Raw genomic sequence first — 8,669 nt, forward strand, 5'->3', positions numbered from 1 at the left:
GCCCTCCAGATGTCCACGGACTACAATTCCCAGGAGCCCCTGCCAGCAGCTGGCAGGGGCTCCTGGGAATTGTAGTCCGTGGACATCTGGAGGGCCACAGTTTGACTACCCCTGAGTTAGAGGCCTCGCGCCTGAAAGTGGGACTCCGCTCTTCTTATGCTTGGGCGTAAATCTTGTTTCAAAGAGCCGGGCTTACTTTCAAGGAATAGCGCACACATCGGGCATGCGGTTGCCTAGCCAAAAAATATGGCGTTAGGAGGTATCAGCAATAACATTGCCTACATTTCTGACAAATTCATTTGTTCTTCTCGACCCAGCTGTTTTTTGCGGCTCCAGACTAAAGGACGTTTCGCGTTTCACCCAGAAGCTTCAAATGTATGTCTTAAATTCCTTCACCCCACCCCCACCAAGGTTTAGACTGTTCTCGCCTCCGTGATTTTTGAGACTTTCTGGACTGGCGCTCTAACCAGTTAAGCACACTCATAGGGACGGATAAACGGCACTGAATAACACTCAGTATCCGGTAACCTTCACGGGGCATCTCCTCGTTTATTTAGGATCGCAGCTACAACAGTCCCTGTGACTTTACAGAGGAGCCCAATGTGGACAAAGAGGCACATAGGATTGCCGCCAACGTACCCAGCCCTGATTCTTTTTGACTGCATTTTTAGCAAGGGATGGGGTAGCCTGCCTCCCTGATACCCTCTCAAAAGGCTGGTGCAGAACCCGATCCAACTCGCTGTCGGCGCAAGACGCAGGGGGCGACCTCACCCGCGCGCAATACCTGCCCACCTGCTTCTTCCCGCGACAGTCCTGCGCCTCTCTCTGCCGGGCCCCTTCGCTTCACAGCGCTCAGCACCAAAGAGACAAACTTGGTAGGGCAGAGGGGCTGAAGGAGGCCCCCGGTTTTCATTGGCGGATCCTGCCACCAGGCGCTGGACTGGCTGGACCGTCGCCTTAGCTTTCCGCGGGAAACACCTGGTTCGTCGGATGCAAGAGGAAAGGTCGGGGGCGGTCAGTCGAAATAAGAGATCAATTCATCCGAACTGCAGAGCACCTGATCAGAACATTGAGGAGTCCAAGGTGGGGCAAGCCCCCTTTGCCTCCGCCCCCGGACATCCACGTCTATCCGGCAGCTCAATATTTTGCGCCTTGCCTGGTCACAGGAAATGGTCTCAGCAGTAAAGTGTCTTCTGCAATGACTGGGGGGGGGGGGAATGTGAAGCGCCCTCTCCCTCCACCAACTGCACAAGGCTGGGCTGCTTTTCAATAGCATTACCTTTCCTAAGGGGTCTATTACCATGTATCTATATATGTTACTACCATATATGTGTATATACATTCTGGCAGACCTTTCCAGTTGCGCTGCTCCAAACGGTTCACGACACAAACCAACAATTCAAAACAAGATCTAAAACAAAACTGCATACAAATATGGGGGAACAAAACAGCACGAAGGAAAATCCAATTAATGGCAGCCGACATTCAAGAGTCAAAAGGCAAACGGCTTTTCAGGCAATCACATTCACTATATGTTTACATAGGCTCAGAAACCGCGTGTCAGACTAAGGTGAACTTGAAACATAAGAACTGGAACACTGCGGAAGACTGGGAGGACAAAACGTGGCACGGAAATCCCCTAGGCTTCTGGGGGATTTCTGGGGTGCCGCCGCGTAAAAGGCACTGCTGGTAGGTTCCTACAATCATCCAGTATGAACGTTGTAAAGTATTTGGCGGTCCAAAGGGAGGGCGGAGACTCGGAAAGCAATAGAGAACTTTGGATTTCTTCATAGATCCTCAAAGGCGAAGGTATTTCAGATTACTTGAGACTCCCCCCCCCCCCACTGTACACACACATTTTAAAAACCCTGCAAACAAACCGAGGAAACTTCAGTGCAGAAGAATGTTTATCCTAACTACTTTGCCTTCTGTTCCTTTTGGGTTCTCGAACGCGCAGAACACACCACTAAAAGGACCGGCGCGTCCCAGTCTGATGCTACAGTCGAGGGGTCAAGAGGGGTCAGGAGCCAGGCCCCCAGCTTCATGCCTGGGAGCTCAGCCTCGCCATGCCAAGTTGCTGCCAGTCTTGGGTAGGGGGCTGGGTGTGTCACATTTACGCGTCTTGGTTATGTTACTGGTGAATTAAAAGGGTGGGTCATTTCATGTACGCTGGGGCTGGGGTAGCTGATTGCATGGATCTGGACTCCACTATCGTAGCAACGCCACCTCAATGCAGGACGCTCCGTTGAGTTACCCCGCCGTTTTGCTCACTAGATCGAGATGCGCCGTTCTAAGCCCATCGTCTCCAACTGGCTTGGGGCAGCCGAACTCTGTCCGGAGTGCACGCCTCGTCAGAGATTCGTATCTCGGGGCAATCCGAACCCTTCTGGATCACGTGTGCGTGTGTGCGCGCCCGCGCCTGTGCGTGTAGTGCCTCCCAGTTGCAAGTGGGGAGGATTTCCCCAAAATAGGGCAGCTTGCAAATCCCATCAATAAATGTATCCACCGGCCACTCTACTGACCTCTGGTGCCATAACAGAAACGTCGACTACCCCGGGGTGAGCCGCTAAAGTGGGGAGCCAGATCAGATTCACAGACACTGGGAAGGCAGCCGCAGGCCGCATACTCATGTGTGTGTATGTATGTATGTATGTATGTATGTATGTATGTATGTATGTATGTATGTATGTATGTATTTCACGTTCATATACCGCCCTCCCCGAAGGCTCAGGGAATAGAATGGGGCTCTTCGATTCTGAGCAGCAGAATGAGTTTCATTTATATTTTATCCTTGGCCCAACTAGGACTGTTTTTCCTTTTCATAAAACTTTTGCACAACCTTCAACGATCAAAGGGCAGGGTGATAGGCTTTGGGGGGGGGTAGATGTGAGGGGTCTTCATCTTCCTATCAAGGCTGCGAGGTAGGCCGCAGTTACGGAGGGTGCGGAGGGAGACGAGGGGCCCTTGGTTGAGAAGGCCTGTTTGTTTCCCACTCTTTTTTTTTTTTAACCATCGTGGTCCTCATTGATTTTTTGGCAGGCCGTGCAGGGGATAAACATTTGACAGTCCCGCTTCCAACCCGACACGTCTTCTCTCGCTTTCCCTGACACCCAGCAAACAAACGGGTCTCGATCCCCTCCTGGGGAAAAGTGGGCTGCATCCCACCTACCAGCTGCAGACCTTGCGGAGAGGATCTTGGACTCCAAACACTCATTTGGTTCAGGGCAGGGGGAGTCAGGGCAGCCCGAGGAACGGCGTCAGGGGCCAAACGGCGGCCGGAACACGGGACACTTCTAGGCACAATCTTTTCCCGCCTTAACTGCTGGATACAACACACGCATGTCTAGCCAGCTCCTCAGTCCTGCACTTAGCCCCCTGGCACAGGGGTAGTCAAACTGCGGCCCTCCAGATGTCCATGGACTACAATTCCCATCTCATGGGAATTGTAGCCCATGGACACCTGGAGGGCCGCAGTTTGACTAGCCCTGCCCTAGCATACCCCCCCCCCTTCCAGCAGACCAGGTTGTCTTCTGAGACCCTTGAAAGGGGTGCCGGAGGCTTCCAGCGTCCAAGGACAGCTTCTTCTCAGGCCCGGCAGCAAATGCCTCGGTCCAGGACGCGCCCCAGTGGGGTCGAGGCCAGCGGCGCTTCGGGGTCGACGGCCGCGGGCCTGAGCTTCCCGCTCGGCTGGCGTGTCTTGTTGCCAAGGGACGGATAATTGACAGTTGTCATGTGTGGCTCAGGCACCAACCCGGCGCCAAGCTTCCTACAATGGCAACAAGGGAGGGATGGAATAGCCTGGCCCTCGAGTCCGAACTGCAGACCATATTTTACCCAGATGCCAGGGATAACTGGCTCCTTCTAAGGGAGCCGGCGAGCAGCGGGAGGCCACTTCGAAGAGATTTTGGTGGCTCGGAGGCTGCTAAACCCGGAGAGGCTCAGGTGACCCGCTCCTTATGGAAAGCAGCGCCCGATCCACTGATTTGTGCGCAGTCCCTCTTGCTTTCAGCGTTGAAAGCCTCACTGCGCCCATATCTGGGCGCAAGCCCTCTGAAGCAGTGGGGCGCACAATCAGGTTAGCTGTGGGGGTCGCAGGTCGGGACCATCCGGTGACCTGCGCCGTTCCGAGTGGGCCGGGAGTCGCCTTGTTCCGCGCAGGACCGGCAGAAAGAAAGGACCCTTCTGCCTAAGAAGAATTTGCCCGGGCCTTAAAAGGTCCTGCGACGGGGCGCTGCTGACACCTGAGAGTCACCCTCTCTATCTTATCTCCCAGTCGCTTTCGGCCAGCATTAGAAGGGGGTGGGTGGGGCGTAGGGCTGGGTTCTCGCCCTCCTCCGTCCTAGGAGAGTTTCTAACAGCCGCAGAGACAGCGTCCAAACCAACCCACAATCCCGAGGCTCTGTCTCATGCCCTCCCTCAATTGCCTCGGGAAACAATCCCACCGGTTCAAGCAAGCCGAGGGCACCCCCCTACTAGCCAGCCCGATGGGGGAATTTCTTGTTTGTTACATCCAGAATATATTGGACCAGTTGCACCTGTCCAGCTCCCCGGAGGAAAACAATGTGGCCTGGACAGGAATCCAACGAGAGAGGATTGTTGGGGTAACCCCACGCGTTTCGGGACCTTGGCAGCCTAAACAGGCTTAGTCGGAAGTAAATATTAGTGGCTCGCTGGAACGTATTTCGGAAAGAAAAAAGAAACATGCTTTGAGCTGTGGAGCTCAAGGAGGGGAAAATTGCCAGCTCTGTCCTGTGCATGCCCCCTTCTAAGACCTTAGTGGCTGCGGTGGTTATAGAGCAGCTTGACAGATGGGACGGACTCTCTGTTTTGGACTCTGGGAGAGTTTGGTCTTTGCCTTCTCTGCACCAGATGCTCTTTCCACAGGAAAGGAGGGCAGGCGTCTGGTTCACACGAGCCCCTTCCTCTGCTTTTTGGCTCAAGGGTGATCTGGGAAGGGCGGCCGGGTGGACTGCAAAGGGCCCAGGAGGGGCTAAGAAAGGGCAGTCTCGGCCATCTGACCCCTCCCGGTTCGTTCTTGTATGAGGTCAGCACCGGGTGCTGCAGCGGCGTCGGATCGAAGACGCCAGTGTGAACCGACCGCAGCCTTCCGTATTGGCGAAAGCGAGCCCCGTGAAGAGGCCCGAGCGAAGAACACTTGAAGTTGCTGTAAGAAGGAGCCGCGACTGGAGGGACCCGCAGAAGACAGGAAGGAGAAAAGAACTGGGAAGGGGGCTGTGTGGGTGTGAGGTGTGTGTGAGCGTCACTGTGCGCACACGTGCTTTATGGGAAAGAGATGGGATCTTTTGGGCAAACACAGCTGGCCAGAGGATGGATCGTGAGTGACTCCTTGGCTGCTGCTGCGAGACCGGGGAAGAAGATCCGGAAAGGAAAGCCTCCTGCTGCCCCCCAAGGTGACAGGTGTCCTTGGGCGCCTGCAGGTTCTCCCCCCCCACTCCCCTCCTTCCTGGGGCCCGCGGCTGGGTCTGACCCGCCTTCCCTTGGCTCGCCCTCCCTTCCCTTGGCCCGCCAGAAGCCGGCGTTGCGCGGTTGGTCCGGGCTGGGCGGAGAGCCCCTCCTGCGCTTCGAGGCAGGCAGGCAGGCAGGCAGAGAAAGAGAGACCCCTGGAAGGGGAGGGGCGACCCGGCCCCGGGCTGCGCGGAGGGTGGCCCGAGGCTCTTCAGAGAAAGCGGCGATCGCCGTCTGGTGGCTACTCGGCCACTCCGACTCTGCCGCCGGGGCTGGGCAGGAGGGCTCCCCACGCAGCTCCCTCGCCCAGTGCGCATCCTCCCCCCCTCGGCCCCTTTCCCTTCGGGTAGCAAAACTCCCCGAACTCGTCCCAAAGGGGTCCAAAGCGACTTCTCCCCAAATGCAGCCTGGACGCCTTCAACAGTTTCTCTCGGCGGACCCGTGCGCGCGGCCGCGAGCCCACCTGGCAGGGCCAGCCCGAACTGCGACCCTCATGCTCAGCAGGGAGCAGGACTCACTTGACTTATGAGCTGAGATTTCGTCCTTTTTTTCCCCCTTTAAAAGACAACAACTCCAAATTAGTTATTTTCTCTTCGCCCCTAACAAAGCTCTCTCTCTCATTCTCTCTCTCCCTCGCTCTGACAGTTCATTCGGAGATCCTACCCCGCGCCCCGCCCACTATCCCGTGTGTGTGTGTGTGTGTGTGTGTGTGTCGTTGTTGTAGCTTCCTAGCTCTCTGGGTAAAAGCGTTTGGAGAATCTCTGGAGCTTTCGAGTAGGGACTCACCCCTGTGAGCAGCGCTCACACATATAATTCAAATTTCACAGCTGACCTGCTCTGAAAAACCTCAATCAGCTTCTAATTGAAGGGAAAACAAAATATTGCTTCCCTACAGCAGAGCTAACTATTTAATCATTATATCAGACATTATAGCTTTTAATTAGGCTAATGCTGATACTGTATGGAAAAGAGATAATTCAACACAGTTCTTGATGAATTCTGTAATTGGGTTAACAGAGGGAGCAGTTGAGGGAAGAGATGTCAATAATATTCAAGCCGCGTCTATAGTTACCACCAGGTTTATGAATGAAGGGGGGGGGGGGGAGAGAAAGGCTAAAACCCCAGGCAGGAAACGCTTTCAATCTCCCCCCCTCCCCTGAAGCGCCATAAATCTAAATAGAGACGCGGAAAGGTAACATTTGTTCTAATCTCCCCCCCCCCCATCTACTTTCCCGTGAATCAAGGACCTGCGAAATTTATTTTAATCCCCCCCTTCCCTATATTGGGGTTGAAATGAAATCCCAGGCGCCTTTCAAGGAGATCTGAAGAGCGGCTTCTAAGAGGAACCCCCCCCCCCCCCCCCGCTTTGTCAATTACGGCTAGAAAACAGACGGGAGTTGGGGCGGCAGCTGAGGCGAAGTTGGCATCCCGGCACCCCTGCCCCGAAATGACGAAAAGGCCACCCTCACCCCCACCCCCTTGCAGGATGTTTCCGGTTTTATTCTTGAAGGGCACCAAAAGGAAGGGACGACCGAAGCCGAATGCTGAGTTCGAATAAGCGACACTGTCACAGATTAGAGCACTTTAAAAAGATGGAGAAAGAACCCGCGTCATTCATGTCACCAGCCTTATTTTAAAGAGGAGAGGTCAGCGATTGACAGACCCCCCCCCACAAAAACTACACAGCCCCCCTCCAAATACGTGCGTGTGCCCCTCCCAATAAGAAAAAAAAATGGGCAAGGGAACGCTGATTCTGCCCTGTAAAGCCATCCCGGGCACGGGTCTTAAATTAGCCCTGTCCTTATTTGAAATTAAGTCTCAAACGGTTTATGTCAAAAACAAAGGAAGAAATTCCACCTCCCGTTTAGAGAAAGAACTGCGGGCCAGGGGCTCCAACCAGGATCTATCCATCGCAGGCCCCGGGTTGATCGTCCTCCTCTAACAAATGCCACAGATGTTTTGCTGCTGTCCAGGAAGATTGCATAATTTGATCGATAAATCGAATCGATTAAAAAAAACAACAGACCTTTTGGCCAGACTTAGAAGAGAACTCGTGGCTTTAAGTGTCCTCCATGTGTATTTTGCAAAAGAGAGATAAATTAATTTTGCAATATATTTTGGTTGTTGTTTGCTCACTAAAATAAGAAACCTTTATCATTCACAGTCTATTATAACTCTGCTTTATTCCGAGGTTAAAGAGCTAAACGCCCTTGCTCGGGTGCATATTCTGCCTACCCTAAAATCGTTGGCGCAGGGGTCACGAAGCATCCACAGGAACGCCGCTTCCGGAGTGGTGCCTGCGGAGGGGGGGGGGCGTTGGCCAGCCCCTTAAAGACCGGCTCCCTGTCCATGCCGGTCGGCCGGTGTCCGGGGAGCAGTCGGATAAGCGCGTGTCTCCATGGCTTGAACCTTCCCATGGGCGTCGTGAATCCGGCTTCTCCCAGAAAGCGAGAGTCACGCTCTGTCACCGAGAGTCTTTAATAACCTGTTTGTTTATATTATGCCTTAACGAGACTGCTCGGTACAATATTGTTTTGAAAGAGAAATATTCTCTATTGTGATCCATCCTTGTCTTATTTTGTCAGTAATTACAGCAGAATTAAACGGGTCATTGATAAAGTTCTATTGACACAACCCCCCCTGTAATTAACAGTCTGAATGCACCTTAAAAGAAACACAACATTACTCGAGAGTTGTAATTTCTGAGTCTTTGTATTGTTAAAGGGATACACGGATAATACGAGATCGCCAGGAGCGCCGAGTCGCTCAAATCCCGGATACCTTGTGGGTCTGGAAGCGGTTCGTGGCCTCCCATCTACCTGATCCTCTGCGGACGAAGGTGGCGACCCCCTGAAACTCTTCTCTGTCTCCCCCCCCCCCACCCCAGCCACACACCCTGTCCTTTTAACTGGTTCAACTCTTTAGGACCATCTTTAGGAGCAAATGTGTAGGTGGCATCCTGCGCATTACGATTTATGGACCCACCCCCCCAATTGCAGCGGCCTCTTTGTGAGATTCTCCGTCTCAAGCCGGCACAAGGAAGAAGAGTATCCGGAAAGAAGGACACGGTGATTAAGAAGCTAAGACTGCGTTGCTGCTAATTCTTTTTAAAAACGAACAATGGTTTCCCGTCCACTAGCCTGAGGCACAGGGATGCCTTTTGAAAGCTAAAGCACGATGGGCTTTCTCCGGCCTCCCGAGCA

At 53.6% G+C, this 8,669-nt stretch overlaps 1 long non-coding RNA gene across 6 annotated transcripts in view; it reads right to left on the reverse strand.

Annotated features, from left to right (window-relative positions):
* Window positions 1-8,669, reverse strand: part of LOC143840331 (uncharacterized) — a 509,677-nt gene that overhangs the window by 79,039 nt on the left and 421,969 nt on the right. The window lies entirely within an intron of this gene.

This window comes from Paroedura picta, chromosome 6, assembly GCF_049243985.1.
Source record: "Paroedura picta isolate Pp20150507F chromosome 6, Ppicta_v3.0, whole genome shotgun sequence".
Lineage (NCBI taxonomy): Eukaryota > Metazoa > Chordata > Lepidosauria > Squamata > Gekkonidae > Paroedura > Paroedura picta.